Here is a 10735-nt window from a genome sequence, read left to right as displayed (position 1 = left end):
AAAAAACGTTGCCTTATCTTCTCTAAAAAGCGTGCCGCACATTCAGCTCACATAAACCACAATTTCAGTAAACGAAAGAACCTATCCAGTGATGAAATGTTTTCTGTGTTGACACAAATCTTTGTGCGAAGTCCTAAACTGCCGAGATAATCACACAATGCCTGCTGTAGGCCACACGTCCACTAATGACACGTCCGATACGCATAAGACGAATGATTCCTTTGAACCATTCACTTTAATGAAGGGTTAAAAGTAAAACAACTGATCTGTCCAACATTGAATTGGTGTATTAAATTTTTTTTTTTTTAAATAAAAAAAAATATCGGTAACACGTACTCTACAATAATCTAAGATCATCTAAGATTATCTCGTCCCGGGCCCAGGCAAGACTGTCAGCTGGCCTGGCTATGTTGATGGCTGATTTAGTCAGTAGACAGTTCCTGGCAACTGTTAATTACAGCCTTCAGGAACCGTTAAGCAGAACTAAATTAATATTAATATTACTGGTAAAGTTACCGGGTACCGGACATTTTCTCACTGGTTCCCAACTCAACACACGCACACACATCTGTGTAACTGTCATTGTACCGTAACCAACCCAGATAGCAATGAAGCTGCGTTCACACTACACGCGACTTTGTCGCTGCATGTCGCCGGTGGCTGGCGATGAGGTCGCTAGTGGGCGTTCCCACTACTGGTTGCCTTGTAATGTTTATGAATAACATCCAATGACAGCGAATCAGTTTTCTTGCCGCTAAAAACAAACATTCTGGAGAGAAAATATTAAATATTTAGACTCGTAAAGCATGTAAGTTAAATGAACGAGTACCTGGGTCTCACAACTCCGAAAATATCAGATCAAAATTGAAAATAGGTGCTATCTGTATAAACAAACCACATATTTGAGCTTTAAACAACTACATTCTCGACTGAAAAACTCATATAACTACATTTCATGACACAATAACAGTAGTATTTTAGATTTAAAAAAATACTCCTCCATCTTTCTGTCGATGGGGCGAGGGGCTGAGCGGAGAAGGATGATGACGCGCGCTCCAGGCTCCACTCCTATTGGTTGTCGCTCGCTAAAGTCGCTCTTCATTTGCATAAAGTTAAACATTTCTCAACTTTGTCGTGTCGCCAGACACGCCCCATCCAGTCACCAACGGTCGCGACCGCGCGTGTCACCGGAAGTCGCCTGCTCCCCATTGAAATGAATGGTATCGTATCGCTTTGTCGCGTGTAGTGTGAACGCAGCTTGAGTCGGCGGACCACCGTCGGCGCTCCGGCGGCAGTAGAAGCGGCAGAATGGCGACATCGCAAACACGTTGGACGGCGCACCGCCGGCGGCAGCCGCTTTTTAAAAGCGGCTTATATTCATAAAAACTCTTATGTGGTGCCTCCAGGAACCAAATTTCAATTTTATTTTATTTGTATTAAATTAATTTCATGTTGTTACTATGGTTACCACCATTAACTTATATTATAATAAACAAACTGAACCAAATACAAAATAAGAATTGTTTATTACATATTTTAGATCCATTTTAATACACTTCCATGCACTTGGAAAAAAAAGCTAGTAATAGATTAATATCAATGAATACACACACACACACAAAAAAATTGTATAATACATAAGTAACATGTGTATACAATAAGCTACACAAGAAAAGACATCTCAACAAAATGCATGGAAAAAACATGTTCCAAGTAATAAATCAATGTAAAAAATAAAAATTTTGACTAATTAAAAATGTCCATCTTCACTTAATTTTAAAACATGTTTCAGTCCGCTTGTTAAGTCTGACGTCACTGTTTCCAAGTCCAAAAGCTCTATCAGATGCCAAAAACAAACAACAAACAGTGCTAATATACTCTCGTTGTGCTGTAATATTCCTGAAAATTATGATCCTAACCTTTATCTCTATTCCGAATCTCAGATGGTTTAGTTATTCAGCTATTTTGAATCATAAAATGTTTAAGTCTGGGATGCTGTTGGAGACTGTTATGTACACTATGGCTTTTGAAAAGCTTAAATGTGTGACTTGAATCAACAGTTCCCATAAATGGTTGTTGAGTATTCTCAATATCTAGAAACAAGATAGAGGAAGTAGAAGTAGAGGTTTCGACCCGGAAACAGAATTCCTTATGTCACAACAAGCAGAAAACATTTTCCATTTTAACAGAGTTAAGGTGCAGTAAAATTATCTGTTGTTCTGTGAATGTTCACTGGTGAATTCACTCGATCAGCAATTTTGTGTGGTGCTTCATACATTACATCGCTACACTGCTGACAACGGTCAATGGACATTTTTGCCTGCGTAATTTCACGAAATTCACAAATGTGATGCACCTTTACTCGCTGCAACATAAAATGCAATCAATTATAAAATCTTCACAAGGGACACGTGAGGTAGGCTACTTAACGAGTTAGAAAAGTGAAAAGGTGCATCAGCTTCATTTTCCTGTTTGTTTTTCCTCTTTTCTGGTGAATGGTCCAGGCACTTCAGTGATTTTCAGGTCTACAGGAGGATTTTTATTCTTGATCAAACTTCTATTTCAGCTTACCGAGATCCCTGCAAAGTACAACATTTACTGTTAGTAAGGTTATTAAAGTGATAGTTGGGAAATTTAAATAATTTCCTCAGCCTTGTGACGTTCCAAACCTGTTTGACTTTCTGTCTGTGGAACCCGAAAGCAGATCTCAGGCATAATGCAACCCGTCACCATTCAATATCACTGCATGAAACACAAGCATAAATTTTTTTTGTAATTCATTCATGAAACTATTCTTATGTACACTTGTCTAGTTCAGTTCAATGCAACAATTTATGTAAAAATGGTTAAGCTCCAAAAATGTCCCAGAAAAGATCCTAAAAATAATCAATGAGTTCACAACTCATGTGTTATGGGTTGTGTTGTAAGTCTTCTGAAGTCATATAATAGCTTTTTCCTTTTTTTTCTTTTCGAAAAAGACTAAACTTGAAGTTATAATTCAGGGTTCAAATGTCTTATATTCAAATGCATATGATTAAGGTATAGCCTATAAAAAATGCATAGCATTATTGGCTCCAAACCTGTGATATTATTTTTCTGAGTAACATGAATGAGATTTGAGAGCATGAGGGAAGATTTTCAGAGAATAACTGATTAAAAAAGTACACAGTCAAACAATACAATTTTACACAGAGAAAGTTCATAGTAATAAAGTACTTGCATGTGGTGTATAGGTAATTTACTGTAATTCAATGTTGCCTCTGAAATGTTCAGATTATTTTAGAAATGTACTGGTTGTTCTGAGGAAACAAAAGAACAAAGCTGATTATTCACAACATAATATTTATTGACCAGTAAATGGCTTTAAAATGGTATTTGAGAGAATGAGGGCACCTGTAGTAAGTAAAGTTAGGCTAAACAAAAACAGACCAAACTATATTAACCGGCTTTTGTTATTCATAACAAACGTCAATGACGACAGCAGGAATCAGCTAAATTAGTTAGGCTATATCAGCAATTTGAAGACACAGTTGTACAGAATATGTTGAATTGAATGACTAAATCAATCTAAGACAATAAGTCAATAATTTCCATTTGTTCATTAACGTTAACTTACGTTAGATCAACGTAGCATCGCGGCTATAAAACCTTCATACCAGATACTGTGCAATTGTAACGGTCACCAGCTGGAGTGCCCTTGAGAGCCACCAGAGGGCACTCCACATAAGACTATTATCACTCACAAACTACATTTCCCATAACTCACTGCTCGGACTCATCATCACTTATCACTGATCACATTCACCTGTACCTCATTCACTGATTGCATTCACCTGTGTCACATCATCCTGTTAGTCTCAGTCTATTTATACCATGTTTATTCAGTCACTCACCGCGAAGTCTTGTTAAGTGTTACACTGCATTTCTGAGCGTTTCCCTGGTTTTCTTGTTTCTTGGTTTTTGATATCTTGCCCTGTTCCCTGGATTACTCTCTTGCCTCTGGTCCCTGCCTGCCTGTTTGTTTGTTTTGTTTCTTTGTTTTGACTGCCTGCCTGTGTATGACCCTAGCCTGTACATTGGATTACGCCTCTGGATTTCCCCAGCCAATAAAGCTGCATTTGGATCTAACCTTCGTGTCTCAGAGCAGATCGTGACAGAAGACTTCGCCACACCCAGATCCAGCAGCTATGACCTCCAGAAATCCAGCAGTACGGATCTCGCCTGATCTTCCCAGCATGAGCCGGGAGTTCGCTGGACAGATCGCGGCCTTGGCCCTGGATAGCCTCGATCTGTTCCAGTACACCTGGGGGTTTGTTCCTCTCGCTACCTCTTGCTCTCTGGGTGACGAGGCTATTAAGTTGTGTTACCGGCTGGGGGCTAAGGAGGTCGACCCGAGGGAGCTCCCTGATCTCTCCGGTCTGGATTGGAGAGAGGCACTCTCCAGATGTCTGGAGAGCTTCCTTCCGTGGCACGCCATGTCACCGTCTGCACTTCACGCCAGTCCAGCCGAGCCCGCACTTCACGCCAGTCCAGCCGAGCCCGCACTTCACGCCAAATCTGCCGAAGCCAAGGCAGTATGCGTCATGCCCGCCGCCCCTGAGACTGAGAGCGTCATGCCCGCCGCACCTGAGACAGCAAGCGACATGCCCGCCAAGCTAGAGCCCTCTTCACCGCTGGTCCCGTCCAGCACAGAGCCCTCTTCACCGCTGGTCCCGTCCAGCTCAGAGCCCTCTTCGCCGCTGGTCCTGCCCAGCTCAGAGCCCTCTTCGCCGCTGGTTCCGTCCAGTTCAGAGCCCTCTTCATCGCTGGTCCTGTCCAGCTCAAAGTCCTCTTCGCCGCTGGTCCTACCCAGCTCAAAGCCCTCGCTGATGCTGGTCCCGTCAAGCTCAGAGCGCGCTGAGCCAGAGCTTCACGTCAGTCCTGCCGAGCCAGAGCCAGAGCTTCACGTCAGTCCTGCCGAGCCAGAGCCAGAGCTTCACGTCAGTCCTGCCGAGCCAGAGCCAGAGCCAGAGCTTCACGACAGTCCTGCCGAGCCCGAGCCAGAGTTCCACGTCACGTCCGCCCGTCCAGAGTCTCGTCCCGCTGAGACCGAATCTGATCCTGATCCTGATCCTGAGCCTGAGCCTGAATCTGTTCCTCTTCCTCTTTCTACGCCTGTGTCTTCGGACAAGATGGCCGACTCTACGCCTGTGTCTTCGGACAAGATGGCCGACTCCACGCCTGTGTCTTCGGACAAGATGGCCGGCTCCACGCCTGTGTCTTCGGACAAGATGGCCAACTCCACGCCTGTGTCTTCGGACAAGATGGCCGAATCCACGCCTGTGTCTTCGGACAAGATGGCCGCCGCCGAGCCAGTGTCTCCGGACAAGATGGCCGCCGCCGAGCCAGTGTCTCCGGACAAGATGGCCGCCGCCGAGCCAGTGTCTCCGGACAAGATGGCCTCCACCGATCCAGTGTCTGTTCAAGTCACGTCTGCCGAGCCAGTGTCTCCGGACAAGATGGCCGCCGCCGTGCCAGTGACTCCAGACAAGATGGTCGCCGCCGATCCAGAGTCTGTTCAAGTCACGTATGCTGAACCAGTGTCTCCGGACAAGATGGCCGCCGCCAAACCAGTGTCTCCAGACAAGATGGCCGCCACCGAGCCAGTGTCTCTGGTCAAAATGGCCGCTGCCACGTCGACTGAGCCCTCTGCAGAGATAGCCGCTGACATGCCTGAACCTGAGCCCTCAACAGAGATGGCCGCTGTCACGCTGTCTGTACCTGAGCCGGTGTCTGTTCCTGTCCTTGAGCCGGTGTCTGTTCCTGTTCCTGAGCCGGTGTCTGTTCCTGTGCCATGGCCGCCTGAAGGGTCGTCTCCGCCCTGGCCGCCTGAAGGGTCGTCTCCGCCCTGGCCGCCTGAAGGGTCGTCTCCGCCCTGGCCGCCTGAAGGGCCGCCTGCACAGCCTGCTCCGCCCTGGTCGCCTGCACAGCCTGCTCCGCCCTGGTCGCCTGCACAGCCTGCTCCGCCCTGGTCGCCTGCTCCGCCCTGGTCGCCTGCACAGCCTGCTCCGCCCTGGTCGCTTGCACAGCCTGCTCCGCCCTGGCCTTCCGCCCTGCCGGAGTCTTCAGGTCCTCTTCCGCTGCACGGGCCTGGCCCTCCATCCCGCCCCCGGGTCCGCCTCCGCTCCACCTCCCTCCTGGACAGTTTTAGGAGCGTCTGGAATCCGCTCCTTAAAGGGGGGGCTATGTAACGGTCACCAGCTGGAGTGCCCTTGAGAGCCACCAGAGGGCACTCCACATAAGACTATTATCACTCACAAACTACATTTCCCATAACTCACTGCTCGGACTCATCATCACTTATCACTGATCACATTCACCTGTACCTCATTCACTGATTGCATTCACCTGTGTCACATCATCCTGTTAGTCTCAGTCTATTTATACCATGTTTATTCAGTCACTCACCGCGAAGTCTTGTTAAGTGTTACACTGCATTTCTGAGCGTTTCCCTGGTTTTCTTGTTTCTTGGTTTTTGATATCTTGCCCTGTTCCCTGGATTACTCTCTTGCCTCTGGTCCCTGCCTGTTTGTTTGTTTTGTTTCTTTCTTTGTTTTGACTGCCTGCCTGTGTATGACCCTAGCCTGTACATTGGATTACGCCTCTGGATTTCCCCAGCCAATAAAGCTGCATTTGGATCTAACCTTCGTGTCTCAGAGCAGATCGTGACAGCAATAAACGAGTGGTAAACACTGTAAAAAAGTAGTAATGTATAATAAATTTAGTTTATATGTGTGTGTTTGAATATATAGTGAGTAGACTCTGTATTTATATTTATTTGGCGAGTTTACAAACCTTGTAATGGAGAGCCGAACAAACGGCGGAAGCTTTGATGAGAGTAGCCGTTACTTCAAATCCGATGACGTCGATCAACTGAGCTTAGTTGCGCGCGAGCAGCGCGAGGAACTGAAGCGATGACAGTAGAGGAATAGCAGCAGTTTCGTGACAGAATAAAACTTTTCTCCTCCTGGTTCTTCTTCAAATAATAATTTATGAAGAAGTAGGTAAAATTATTAATTTATTACTATTATTTATTCAATAATAATTAATGAATTCTTATTATTAATATTATTATAATTTAGTGTTATTGTTTAAGGTTTAAATTAATCAATAAAATAGGCCTATAGATACTAAATAAATGTAAGCTACCTAGGTGAAAAAGACGTAGGCTACTGTTAAATGTATTAAAAATGTATTAAAGTATATTTGTACACTGTAAAAACTAAAGGAGCCTCAAATATCCTGTCGGATACTCAAGGAACTTCAAAATGTAATTTAAGTGCCTCAAAGCTCTTTCTCCTATAGTAGGGTTACTGGAGGAGCATTGACATTCTTTGAGGTTCTTTCTGGAACTTATGGGATCCTTTAAGCACTTTGTATTTAGTTCAGAGGTTCTGGAGTCACCTTTTCATTACCATGAGACCTCGAAGTGCTTTGGGGGAAAATAGAGGAACTTGAATGCGATAAAGGGTTATTGGAAGATCTTTTAACATTTAAGTGGTTCCTGGAAGATCTCTTATGTTAAAGCCAGCATCTGGAGGAACCCAATGGTTCTGTGAGGCCAGAATGAGAATATTATTATCCTATTATTATTATTATAGGCTACTTAAGTTTGATTCAGTATAGCCTACATACCCAGGTGAAAAAAGACGTACTATTAAAAATGTACTTGAGTGTGTTTTTAGTATGCCTACAATACAAATATACTTGAATGCATTTTTAATACATTTAACAGTAGCCTACGTCTTTTTCACCTGGGTAGCTTACATTTATTTAGTATCTATAGGCCTATTTTGTTGATTAATTTAAACCTTAAACAACACTAAATTATAATAATATTAATAAGAATTCATTAATTATTATTGAATAAATAATAGTAATAAAATAATAATTTTTACCTACTTCTTCATAAATTATTATTTGAAGAAGAAGAACTAGGAGGAGAAAAGTTTTATTCTGTCACGAAACTGCTGCTATTCCTCTGCTGTCGTCGCTTCAGTGATCCTCGCGCTGCTCGCGCGCAACAAAGCTCAGCTGATCGACGTCATCATCGGGTAACGGCTCCGTCCTCTCATCAAAGCTTCCGCCGTTTGATCGGCTCTCCGTTACAAGGTTTGTAAACTCGCCAAATAAATATAAATACAGAGTCTACTCACTATATATTCAAACACACATATATATAAACTAAATTGATTATACATTACTACTTTTTTACAGTGTTTACCACTCGTTTATTGCACAGTATCTGGTATGAAGGTTTTAGCCGCGATGCTAACTACGTTGATCTAACGTAAGTTAATGAACAAATGGAAATTATTTACTTATTGTCTTAGATTGATTTAGTCATTCAATTCAACATATTCTGTAAAACTGTGTCTTCAAATTGCTGAGAGAGCCTAACTAATGTAGCTGATTCCTGCTGTCGTCATTGGCGTTTGTTATGAATAACAAAAGCAGGTTAATATAGTTTGGTCTGTTTTTGTTTAGCCTAACTTTACTTACTACAGGTGCCCTCATTCTCTCAAATACCATTTTAAAGCCATTTACTGGTCAATAAATATTATGTTGTGAATAACCAGCTTTGTTCTTTTGTTTCCCCAGAACAACCAGTACATTTCTAAAATAATCTGAACATTTCAGAGGCAACATTGAATTACAGTAAGTTACCTGCACCACATGCAAGTACTTTATTACTATGAACTTTCTCTGTGTGAAATTGTATTGTTTGACTGTGTACTTTTTTTAATCAGTTATTCTCTGAAAATCTTCGCTCATGCTCTCAAATCTCATTCATGTTACTCAGAAAAATAATATCACAGGTTTGGAGCTAATAATGCTATGCATTTTTTATAGGCTATACCTTAATCATATGCATTTGAATATACGACATTTGAACCCTGAATTATAACTTAAAGTTTAGTCTTTTTCGACAAAAAAAAGGAAAAAGCTATTATATGACTTCAGAAGACTTACAACACAACCCATAACACATGAGTTGTGAACTCATTGACTATTTTTAGGATCTTTTCTGGGACATTTTTGGAGCTTAAACATTTTTACATAAATTGTTGCATTGAATTGAACTAGACAAGTGTACATAAGAATAGTTTGAATGAATTACAAAAAAAATGTATGCTTGTGTTTCATGCAGTGATATTGAATGGTGACGGGTTGCATTATGCCTGAGATCTGCTTTCGGGTTCCACAGACAGAAAGTCAAACAGGTTTGGAACGTCACAAGGCTGAGGAAATTATTTAATAACTTTAATAACCTTACTAACAGTAAATTTTGTACTTTGCAGGGATCTCGGTAAGCTGAAATACAAGTTTGATCAAGAATAAAAATCCTCCTGTAGACCTGAAAATCACTGAAGTGCCTGGACCATCCACCAGAAAAGAGGAAAAGCAAACAGAAAATGAAGCTGATGCACCTTTTCACTTTTCTAACTCGTTAAGTACCTCACGTGTCCCTTGTGAAGATTTTATAATTGATTGCATTTTATGTTGCAGCGAGTAAAGGTGCATCACATTTGTGAATTTCGTGAAATTACACAGGCAAAAAGACAAAATTGCTGATCGTGTGGATTCTTATTGAAATGACTGAATTCACCAGTGAACATTCACAGAACAACAGATCATTTTACTGCACCTTAACTCTGTTAAAATGGAAAATGTTTTCTGCTTGTTGTGACATTAGGAATACTGTTTCCGGGTCGAAGCCTCTACTTCTACTTTCTCTATCTTGTTTCTAGATATTGAGAATACTCAACAACCAGTGGTGTAGTGGTACAAAAAGAGGTGGGTAAACTATAAATTCTGGTGGACCACAACTTGATCACCCAGTAAGGTGGGCCACTGCCTACCGGTGTATGTGTATCCTGATGACATCGCTATAGGCTATCATTTGATGGTACTACCAAGGGTATCACTGGTTGTTCCCTCATCATAGGTCACAAAATCACTATTCAATTCATACATTAATCGAAGTTCTTGTTAAAGAGACTCAAGAAGGAATAATATGGTTGAAATCTATAAAGTTTACTAAATGACAAAACAGAGAGAACAAAAATATTTAAGAGAGATAGAGAGGGATACCAGGGCTTCCAATGCAATGCACTTGAACATAATGATAGGGATTTGGGGTTATTTTCATAGTCGATTAATCTGTTGAATATTTCCTCGATTAATTGATTAGTTGTTTGGTCTATCAGAAAAATGTGGATCAGTGTTTCCCTGTAGAGGGAAAAGTCTTTAACCTGGTGCAGGCTTGATTCCCTCTGAATGTCTTGTACAGTTGGGTTTTGACATGCTCATTACATTAAACCAGCTGCATGTAATGAATTGTTTAAAAAAACGAAAAAAAAAAAAAAATTTTGCCTAGTTTTAATGATTTTCTGTTGCGGCTGCGATCAAGTTTAATTCTCGCGCAGCTTGTTTAGTAACGAGCGTGTGTTTTCTGCTCCGTGTGTGCCGTTCTCTTTGTTCCGTGTGTGTGTGTGTGTGTGTGTGTGTGTGTGTGTGTGTGTGTGTGTGTGTCGGCGCGCTGCGCTCTCTGCTCAACGTTCTGCTCTGTCATTAACGGCCCAAATGCTCGAATCATGTACCGATCGGCGATCACGCACTGGAAAAGCAAAGTCCGCTCACATAACGTGAAATTTAGAGGTGGATAAACGCAATTTGAGGTGGATAAACGCAC

The 10735-nt window shown here is 42.2% G+C and overlaps 2 long non-coding RNA genes across 3 annotated transcripts; one reads left to right on the top strand and one right to left on the bottom strand.

Moving 5' to 3' along the window:
• Positions 1-1651: 1651 nt before the first annotated feature.
• LOC309493037 lies at positions 1652-6906 on the bottom strand. Of its 2 annotated transcripts, none has more exons than XR_014203776.1 (4): positions 6835-6906; positions 3243-3299; positions 2670-2742; positions 1652-2579 (listed from the first exon to the last, which is right to left on the bottom strand). It is a non-coding gene; the product is annotated as an uncharacterized lncRNA (long non-coding RNA). The 2 variants fall into 2 exon arrangements; XR_014203777.1 differs by lacking the exon at positions 6835-6906 and adding an exon at positions 3617-3668.
• A 1025-nt stretch (positions 6907-7931) lies between these two features.
• LOC309492669 lies at positions 7932-9808 on the top strand. Its single transcript, XR_014203642.1, has 3 exons — positions 7932-8329; positions 8641-8697; positions 9191-9808. It is a non-coding gene; the product is annotated as an uncharacterized lncRNA (long non-coding RNA).
• Positions 9809-10735: the final 927 nt, after the last annotated feature.

This window comes from Leuciscus leuciscus, assembly GCF_965113295.1.
Source record: "Leuciscus leuciscus genome assembly, chromosome: 2".
In the NCBI taxonomy this organism is placed as follows: domain Eukaryota; kingdom Metazoa; phylum Chordata; class Actinopteri; order Cypriniformes; family Leuciscidae; genus Leuciscus; species Leuciscus leuciscus.
Note: the sequence above shows the minus strand (reverse complement) of the source record. Positions and strands in the feature narration are given on the sequence as shown.